Source organism: Miniopterus natalensis, chromosome X (assembly GCF_054644295.1).
Source record: "Miniopterus natalensis isolate mMinNat1 chromosome X, mMinNat1.hap1, whole genome shotgun sequence".
Classification (NCBI taxonomy): Eukaryota; Metazoa; Chordata; class Mammalia; order Chiroptera; family Miniopteridae; genus Miniopterus; species Miniopterus natalensis.
The window spans coordinates 26,067,328-26,078,140 of record NC_142103.1 but is presented as its reverse complement, the minus strand read 5'-3'; the positions used below and the strand labels follow the sequence as shown (position 1 = coordinate 26,078,140).

At 40.8% G+C, this 10,813-nt stretch overlaps 1 pseudogene; it reads left to right on the top strand.

Moving 5' to 3' along the window:
* The first annotated feature begins 8,491 nt into the window (after positions 1–8,491).
* Positions 8,492–9,356, top strand: LOC148090438 (CTD small phosphatase-like protein 2 pseudogene; annotated as a pseudogene).
* The last annotated feature ends 1,457 nt before the right edge of the window (positions 9,357–10,813 follow it).

Here is a 10,813-nt window from a genome sequence, read left to right as displayed (position 1 = left end):
TTTCGGTTGTAATTAATTTTAAATAATGTGTCAAACACTTGTTGAACTCCTAGCATGTCCCAGATTCTGGCTCAGCAACTGGAGGTAGAAGAGGAATGAGTCCTGCTTTCCCTAGAGAAACTCCCTGTTTATGAGGGGGGACCTTGGTAGCAACTGATACCTTGTAGCAGGTGGGAACTCAGACCTATGAATGTACAGAAAGGGAGAAGCTTGGTAGTGTGGCTGCTGCCAAAGGTATCCTGGAGGGATATTGGGGTGGGGGAGGGTCAGCTTGCAGGGACAAGAAGAAAGAAAGGGCATTGTGGGCAGAGAGAGCAACAGGAGTGAGGCACAGTGGTGATGCGTGTCACATAACCCACAAAATAAAATTAATATTTAGAAATGAATGGAAAGTATTCTCTGAGGTTCTCGCTTGAATAATGTAATGACAGTCTCATTTAAGTATAAAGTGAGAGTTAAATGGTTAAATAAATAAATAAATAGATTTACTCTCAGCAAATTTCAAACATATAATTGAGTATTAGTAACTATAGTCATTCTGTACATTATAATTGAGTATTAGTAACTACAGTCTTTCTCTACATTAGATCCCTAGAAATTATTCATCTTAAAACTCAAATCTTGTACCCTTTGATTAACATCTCATTATTTCCCCACTTCCCATCACCAGACAACCTACATTCTACCTTTTATGAATTAGATGCCTTTAGATTTCACATATAAGTGATAACATACAGTATTTGTTTGTTTGTTTGTTTGTTTTTCCTGGCTTATTTCATTTAGCATAATGCCCTCTGTATTTGCCCATGATGTCCCCTTTTTCCCTTGATCCCCTCCACCAGGCATCCACCCCTGCACCCCCACGCCCTCTCCACACTATTGTCTGTGTCCATAGGTCATGTATATATGCATATAAATTCTTTGATTAATCTCCCCCCACTCCCACCTTCCCTCTGAAATTCATTTAACTGCACCATGGTTCTATAACTCTGAATCTAGTTTGTTCATCAGTTTATTCTGTTCATTATAGTCCACATATGAGCGAGATCATGTGATACTTGTCTTTTTCTTACTGCGTTATTTCACTTAGCATAATACTCTCCAGGTCCATCCATGCTGTCCCAAAGGGTAAGAGATCCTTTTTCTTTACAGCTATATAGTATACTACTGTATAAATGTCCCACATATTTATTATCCACTCATCTACTGATGGTCACTTGGGCTGTTTCTAGATCTTAGCTATTGTAAATTGCCCTGCTATGAACATAAAGGGGCATAAGTTCTTTCTAATTGGTATTTTGGGTTTCTTAGGATATATTCCAAAAAATGGGATCACTGGGTCAAATGGTAGTTCCATTTTTAATTTTTGAGGAAACTCCATACTATTTGCCATAGTGGCTTCACCAATCTACATTTCCACCAGCAGTGTACTAGGGTTTCTTTTTCTCCACATCCTTGCCAGCGCCTGTCATTTGATGTTTTTGGTTTTTTGGTTTTTTGGTGGTTTTTTTTTAAATATATCTTTATTGATTTCAGAGAGAGGAAGGGAGAGGGAGAGAGAGAGAGAGAAACATCAATGATGAGAGAGTCATTGATCGGCTGCCTCCAGCACGCCCCCTACTGGGGACTGAGATGCAACCTGGGCCTGGGCCCTGACCGGGAATCGAACCCCGATCGCCTGGATCCTAGGTCGATGCTCAGTTGCTGAGCCACTCCTGTCTGGGTGATGTTTTGTTGATGGTAACCATTCTGACAGGTGTTAGTGATGTCTCATTGTTTTAATTTGCATCTCTCTGATAATTAGTGACTTGGAGCATTTTTTCATATGTCTCTTGGCCATCTGTATTTTCACGTTGATCCTTCACCTATTTTTTAATTGGATTGTTTGTCTTCTTTTTTTAAGTTGTATGAGTTCCATATATATTTTGGAAATTAACCCTTTATCAGATGTATCATTGACAAATACGTTCTCTCATAAAGTGGGCTCCAGTTTCTTTTTGTTGATGGTTTGTTTGTTTGTTTGTGGTGGTTTGTTTTGCTGTGCAGAAGCTTTTTATGTTGATGTAGTCCCACTTGCTCTCTTTTGTTTCCCTTGTCCTAGGAGATATATCGGCAAACATATTGCTACGAGAGATGTCTGAGATGTTGTTGACTACATTTTCTTCTAGGATTTTTATGGTTTCCTGGCTTACATTTAAGTTTTTTATCAATTTTGAATTTATTCCTGTGTACGGTGTATATTGGTGGTCTAGCTTCACTTTTTTTGCATGTACCTGTCCAGTTTTCCAGACACCATTTATTGAAGAGGCTGTCTCTACTCCACGGTATGCTTTTGCCTCCTTTGTCAAATATTAATTAAGCATAAAGGCTTGGTTCCATTTCTGGTTTTTCTGTTCTGTTCCATTGATCTATATTCTATTCTTGTGCCAGTACCAGGCTGTTTTGATTACAGTGGCTTTGTAGTATAACTTGATATCTGGTATTGTGATCCCTCCAACTTTGTTCTTTCTCAAGATTTTTCTGGCTATTCTGGGTCTTTTTGGTTCCATATAAATTTTTGGAGTGTTTGTTCTAGATCTGTGAAATATGTTATTGGTATTTTAATAGGGATTGCATTAAATTAATAGATTGCTTTGAGTAGTATGGGCATTTTAATGATGTTATTTATACCAATCCATGAACACAGTATATTGTTCCAGTTGTTTATATCTTCCTCTATCTCTTTTTTCAATGTTCTGTATTTTTCCAGGTACAGGTCTTTTACCTCCTTGGTTAGGTTTTTTCTTAAGTGTCTTAATATTTTTATTGCAATGGTAGATGGGATTAAATTTTAGTTTCCCTTCCTGTGCATTCATTATTGGCATATAAAAATGACAGGGATTTTGGTGTGTTATTTTTGTATCTTGCTACATTGCCAAATTCATTTATTAAATCTAGTAGGTTTTGGGTGGAGTCTTTAGGGTTTTCTATGTACAATGTCATGTCATCTGCAAATAGTGACAGTTTTACTTCCTCTTTTCCAATTTGAATACCTGTTATTGTTTCTTCTTGTCTGATAACTGTGGCAAGGACTTCCAGTACTATGTTGAATAAAAGTGGTGAAAGTGGACACCCCTGTCTTGTTTCTGTTCTTAATGGAAACAGCTTTAGTTTTTGCCCATTGAGTCTGATGTTGGCTGTAGGTGTGTCATATATGGCCTTTATTATGTTCAGGTATGATCCCTCTATTCCCGCTTTGCTGAGAGTTTTTACAAAAAATGGTGTTGGATTTTGTCGAATGCTGTTATGAGTCTATTGATATGATCATGTGATTTTTGTCTTTCAATTTGTTTAAGTGATGTATCACATTTATTGATTTGTGAATATGGTACCAGCCTTGCATCCCTGGAACAAATCTCACTTGGTCATGATGTATGATCTTTTTAATATATTGCTGGATCCAATTTGCTAATATTTTGTTGAGGATTTTAACATCTATATTCATCAGGGATTTTGGCCTGTAATTCTCTTTCTTTGTAGTGTCTTTATCTGGTTTTGGAATTAGGGTAATGCTGGCCTCATAAAAAGAGCTTGGAAGTGTTCTTTCCTCTTGGATCTTTTGGAATAGTTTGAAGACAATAGGTGTTAGTTCTTTGAATGTTTGGTAAAACTCCCCTGTGAAGCCATCTGGCCCAGGGCTTCTGTGTGCTGGGAGTTTTTCTTATTAGTGCTTCTACTTCATCAGTAGTTATCAGCCTGTGCAAGTTTCCTGACTTTTCCAGATTGAGTTTTGGAGGATTGCATTTTTCTAGGAATTTGTCCATTTCATCCATGTTGTCCAGCTTGGTGACATAGTTGTTCATAGTATTTTCTTACAATCCTTTGTATTTCTGTTGGGTCAATTGTTACTTCACTCTTTTATTTCTAATTTTGTTTATTTGGGCCCTTTCTCTTTGTTTCTTGATGAGTCTGCCTAAAGATTTGTCAATCTTGTTTGTCTTTTCAAAGAACCAGCTCTTGGTTTCATTTATTTATTTATTTTTTTAGTCTCTATGTCATTTACTTCTGCTCTGATCTTTACTATTTCCTTCCTTCTATTTCCTCTGGGCTTTTCTTGTTGTTCTCTTTCCAAGTCTTTAAGTGTAGGGTTAGAGAGTCTATTAGAAGTTTTTCTTCTTTTTTTGCGGTTATTCCTGTAGTGCTATGAAAGCAATATGCCTGTACTGGCTTTCATTGTGTCCCATAGATTTTAGGTTGTTGTGTGTTCATTTTCATTTGTTTCCAGAAAGTTTTTTATTTCTTCCATGATAATTTTGGTAAACCATTCATTGTTTAATAACATGCTATTTAACCTCTATGTGTTTGAATGTTTTTTAGTGTTTTTATTGTAGTTCAGGTCTAATTTCATGCCATTGGGATCTGAGAGGATGCTTAATATGATTTCAGTCTTCTTGAACTTGTCGAGACTTGTTTTGTGTCCTAACATGTGGTCTATCTTTGAGAATGTCCTTTGTGCACTTGAGAAGAGTGTACATTCTGTAGCTTGGCAGTGGAATGTTCTGTAAATGTCAATTAATTCTATCTGGTCTAGTGTGTCATATATGATTGCTGTGTCCTTGTTGATTTTTTGTCTAGAAGATCTATTCAGTGATGTCAGTGGGGTGTTAAAGTCTCCTACTATGATTGTATTGCTGTATATCTCTCCCTTAAAGTCCTGTAGAAGTTTTTTTATGTATTTGAGTGCTCCTGTATTGAGTGCATATATGTTTAGCAGGGTTATATCCTCTAGTTGGATCAACACCTCTAGTATTATGCAGTGACCTTCATTGTCGCTTGTTATGGCTTTCATTTTGAAGCCTATTTTGTCAGATATGAGTATTGCTACCCCAGATTTTTTTTTTTTTCATTTTCATTTGTATGAAAAAATTTTTTCCATCTCTTCACTTTCATCTTGTGTGAGTCATTTGTTCTGAGGTGGGTCTCTTGTAGACAGCATATATATGGGTCATATTTTCTTATCCATTCATCTATCCTATGTCTTTGGATTGGAGCATTTAAACCATTTATATTTAAGGTTATTATTGATAAGTACTTATTTATTGCCATCTTTCTTTATGTCTCTGTTCCACTCTTTCTCTCCATTTCTTTTTTCTTCTTACACCAGCCCCTTTCCCATTTCTTGTAGTGCTGGTTTGGAAATAATAAACTCCTTTAGCTTCTTTTTGTCTGAGAAGCTCTTTATTTCACCTTCAATTCTGAATGATAGCCTTGCTGGATACAGTAGTCTTGGATTCAGTCTCTTATTTTTCATTACTTTGAATACTTCATTTTACTCCCTTTGGCCTGAATGTTTCTATTGAAAAATCAATTGTCAGTCTAATGTGTGTTCCCTTGTAGGTAACTTTCTGTCTCTCTCTTACTGCTCTTAAGATTCTTTCTTCATCTTTAATGTTTACTCTTTTATGATGTGTCTAGTTGTGGGTCTTTTGAGGTTCATTTTGATTGAGACTCTCTGTTTCCTGAACTTGAGTGACTTTTTCCTTCACCAGGCTAAGGAATTTTTCTGTCATTATTTTTTCAAACACATTCTCTAATATGTGCTTGTAGTCTTCTCCTTCTTGACCCCTATGATGTGGATATTGTTACATTTCATTTTGTTGCAGAGCTCCCTTAAACTGTCTTCCTGCTTTTTAATTTTTTTTTCTAATTGCTGCTCTGATGGTGTGTTTTGTTCAACCCTGTCTTCTAATTTGCTGATTTAGTCCTCAGCTTCTTCTAATCTACTGTTGATTTCTACCAGTGTATCCTTGACTTCATCTATGTCATTCTTCATTTCCAATTGATTCTCATTCTAGCTTATAAAGTTCTCATTAAGTCCTTGTATTTCTAAGTTGTTTGAACATCCTTATAACCATTATTTTGAACTATATATCTGATAAATTACCTGTCTCCATTGCATCTAGTATTTTTCTGGAGATTTCTCCTTTCTTTCATTTTGGTGTTGTTTCTTTGTTTCTCCATTTTATTGTGCCAGTTGTCCAGAGGTACCTGGTTAAGGCTGCAGGATGTGAACAGAGCCTCCTTTCTGGTATTCCCAGGGCACAAGTTCAGATAGTTAGGTTGATGGCAGGCTTGTGTGTCTGGGGTGCATTGGGTCATGATAGCAGGGTCAGGTGCACTATGTCAAAGCTGTAGGCCAGGTAGGCTGGCAGGCTGGTTGTACTGCATCAAAGTGTTTGGAAGACAGGCAGGCAGCCCAGCAAGCAGGCTGGCCATGGGAGCACCTCAGGGAATGGCCGCAGTCAGGGGGGTAGGCAGGCCAACTCTGGGACCTTGTCAAGGAGGCATGCATGCATGCAGGCAGTCAGGACAACCTTGTGACTCTATCAAGGAGGCAGGCAGGCTGGGGGTGGGCGCCACTAGCAGAGAGACAGGCAGACAGGCTGTGTGCGCCCAATCACTGAGACAGTGTGTTTGTCCCAGGCAGTAGTTCAAGCACACCAGTCATGGTTTCAAGTGGGTGCAGGTAGCAGTGGGGTCCAAGCTCCCATCGGTGGCCTCAGGACACTGGATCAGGCTGCTCCCCACAGCCTCCTCCAGAGGAGGATCCTGAGGGTCCTCTATAACAGAGGGCTCTCCACTCTCAATTAGAGAGAAGCACCCAGCTGAGCAGCTGGGCAATGGCAGCAGCTCCTCTGCCATGAGCTCCAGAAACCCCTGGGAGCTCCCACACTGACTGAGGCTAAGTTCAAGGTGAGTTCAGTCCAGAGGGGCGGGTTCTCATTTTCCATGCCATCCCCACTCATAAGACTACCTTGGATGCAGCACTGCAGAGAATATTGGGGCCCAAATTTGGTAAAAAGTTCCACACTGAGAGAGTCAAGACAAAAATACCTGAAACTACTGTCCTCTTCCATTGAATGTCAAGTTCCTAAGGCAAGAGGGTCACTCAGTGAAAAGTTCATCCTTGTTCCCATTCCCAGGTCCAGACCCATAGCTCAGAGATGTTTCCCAGGAGAAGAAGCAGGCCGTTAAACAGAGAATTCTGCACCTTTCCCAAAGGAACTTAACCAATTTGCAAAAGAATATGAAGAAGATGAAACCTATCATTCTTTAAAAAGTAATGATTAAGTGGGATTTATTCCAGGGATGCAAGGTTGGTACAATATCTGCAAATCAATAAATGTGATATACCACATAAAATGAAGAACAAAACCACATGATCATATCAATAGATGCAGAAAAAGCATTTGATAAAATCCAGCACCCATTTATGATAAAAACTCTCAGCAAAGTGGGAATAGAGGGAACATAGCTCAATGTAATAAAGGTCATATATGACAAATCTACAGCCAACATCATACTCAAGGGGCAAAAACTACAAGCATTTCCCTTAAGATCAGGAACAAGACAAGGATATCCACTTTCACCACTTTTATTCAACATAGTACTGGGTGTCCTTGCCACAATAATTGGATAATAAGAAGAAATAAGACATTCAAATTGGAAAGGAAGAAGTAAAACTGTCTTTATTTGCAAAAGGCATGATACTATATAAAGATAACCCTAAAGATTCCACCAAATAACTACTAGAATGTATAAAAGAATTCAGTAAAGTAGCAGGATACGAAATAAATATCCAGAAATCAGTTGCATGTTTTACACCAATAATGAACTGTCAGAAAGGGAAACTAAGAAAGCAATTCCATTTAAAATTGCTTCAAAAAATAAAATACTTAGGAATAAATTTAACCAAGGAGTCCAAATTTAATTGAACCAGTCTGTTGAGGAATTTATTCCCTAGCCAACAATTAGTGAAGATTAACAACTGAGTGTGTTCAGGAAAAGAGACAATCAAAGGCAGCCTGACTAAAAATACTGTCATCCTTGGGAAATTATAGGCATATCCAAGCCTGCGCTTGGTTCCCTGAGAAGAAATATCAGAGATTTCATGCTTTGGGAGAGGGGAAATAGACTTCATCAAAATAATCCAACCAGTCACTAAACAAATGAAAAAGTAAATAACAATAACAAGCACAAAGGGGGGCAGTACACAGATTTGCTACACTATATTATCTAAAATGTGCCTACTGGCAAGGAAGTGAAACCCATTAGGCTGAGGGCTGGGTGGAGTCAGCTGGTCTGGTTCATAGGGAAAGTACTTGTGTGGGTAGGCTTTCCCACCAGCTAGCAGACATATCAGGCAAGAACAGAATAACTCGTAACTAGGCTTTTGAGGCCATATGTGGTTCAAAGATGTCAAGGCAGCACATGAAGTTTGAAGCCTTACAATATAGGCCCATAGACTGGGGGAAAAAGTGGTGAAAAAAACTGCCTGGCTTTCCATGTGTGGCTGTTTGTACAGTACAACAAGTCAGTAGGACAGAAATTGTGACTGGCTGAAAAAGCTAGCTCTGTTGTTGCTATGGGCCAAGCAGGGAAAGCCACTTACATTGAGCAGTCAAGACCATTACCAAAGCCTTAGAATACTTTTCTGTCATCACAGTTTTACATGAAGCTGAGAACAAGGTAAGCTTCTTAATCAAATCAAACACAGACATAATGTCCTGCCAGAGCAAAAAGGAAATATTCAGTTTTCTGATAGCCTGCTTTTGGGAAGAGAAAATCTACTAAAGAATGAAATCAGCTTGTTGACTTAAATTTATAAAATCATTAAAGGAAACACATTCAAGGGAGATAAAAGCTGTTAAAGTAGAATCGGATGTGATATGGATAATAATTTGATCACATCAACATCAAGAGCAGGAGAAAAACTTAACAAGTAAGTATCTCAAAAGCTGGTAGTTATGGAATGACATATCAACACATGAACAAAATAGAAAATTAAAGATAATCCTTCTTCTGGAAGTCCCCTGAGGACTACATTGTTGGGTCCACATTTCTCCTGTCTTCAACTATTTTTCACCATTGACTAAACATGGCATATTAGGATCAGACTCCCCAGGACAGACTGTGGAAACTGAAGAGACAGTAAATCCACTTGATATGGAACAAGTGGATGAGATCATTACCAAAAATACTGAATCAACTAATGGAGCAGTTTATTAAAACCAAGCAGTTCAAGTAAAGCTATTGATAAATAATAGTTTCGAAGACACAAGAAACAGTTCACTGTGATATCCCATCCTTTAAATACTAGTAACTTCAGATAATGTTTATTAATCAGCTCATGCATAGATCATTTATAAATAATACTAAAAAATATTTGAACGCAAGTATTTCATGGTACATGTTCCACTACTCACAGAGCAATTAAATAAGTAATCTGCTTTTCCATTAAAGCAAGAAGCACACCAGAATTCTATCCTTTAGACATGTATGAAACACTACTGCATTGTAGTCTAAATGAGATATAAGATGGGAAGATAGAGAAAAACTAGGAGAAACAAGATGGCAGCGTAGGTAACAGCTGCACCCAACGCCTCCTGCAACCACATCAAAATTACAACTAAAATACAGAACCACCATCACTCAGAGCCTCCTGAAACCTGGCTGAACAGAAGCCCCACAACCAGAGAGCTGAAGAAGCACCGAGACTGGTAGAAGGGGCACAGACGCGGGCGGGGCGGGGCTGAATCACAGAGACGCGGCCTCGGGCCCACACCCGGTGCCACGGTTGAAACCCCGGGAGGGAATCTCAGCCGCGGAGTTTTCCGGGAGGAGGGAGGGACCCCAGCCCCACAGCAGGCCCCCAGCCCAGGGCTCCAGGCCGAGAAGAGACGTCCCCACAACTCTGGGCTGTGAAACCAGGGGGGACTGTCCCTGAGGGTCGCGGAGGCTGCGGGAGCCCCAGCAGCTCCTCTCAAAGGGCCCGAGCACGGACTCACTCGGACACTCCCTCTGAGCCCAGCGCCGGGCAGCAGCCGGAAAGGACCTGGGACACTTGGGGAGGAACTAACCTGCCTGAAGTCGGGGCAACAGGTGGAGGAGCGGCTTCCTCCCAGGCAGAAGAGCTGCAGAGGCCATTGCTACTCTGGCAAGTCCTCCCCGCACAGCCTGCAGGCGGGTGCCATATTTGAATGGTCAGCACCTGACTCACACCTTTGGCCCCGCCCCTGATCCTGGAGGCCCCGCCCCTCTCCACCTGCAGCTCATCCAGGCCATTTCCAGGGGTTTTTCTGTGCAAGTGGCCTCTTAAACCTCATGCTTAGGACTTTCCTAAAATTTCTCAAACAAGCAGCAGCGGGCCCCATACGGCTTGATAAGTGGCCCCAGGCCTGGCACTAGTGGCAGCTGCATTGGCTCATAGCTTGGCCTCTCCTGCACACCTCCAAGCCCAGCACAAGTAGCAGCCAACTACAGTTTGCCGTGTAGCTCATGCTGGGTGGCCCTGGGCAAGGCACTGGCACAGGCTGACTTTGCACCTCCCAGGAGGCCCCAGAGGCAGTGCACCTAGTGGTCAGACTCAACCACGCTTGATTACAACCCTACCACACCCACGACTGACACACTCAAGGGGCGCACTTGGTGAACCAAAGCTCCACTAAAGTAAATCCTGCTCCATAGGGGTGTCTCCAGCACAGCAGCTCTTTGGCTGTAGTTGCAGGGGGTCCTCACAGTTGATTGGCCTGGGGGTCAGTTCCTCCCAGGGACGCCAACAGCAACCAAGGCTCAACTACAACAAGACAGTGAACACAGCCCACACAGGGGAGCACCTCGAAGGCCCAGCTCAGGTGACTGGGGAGGCTGGGCCACTGGACCCTACAGGACACCTACTACACAAAGCCACTCTACATATTCCAGGAGACATAGCAGCTCCACCTAATACATAGAAACAAACACCTGGAAGCAGACAAAATGCGGAGGCAAAGAA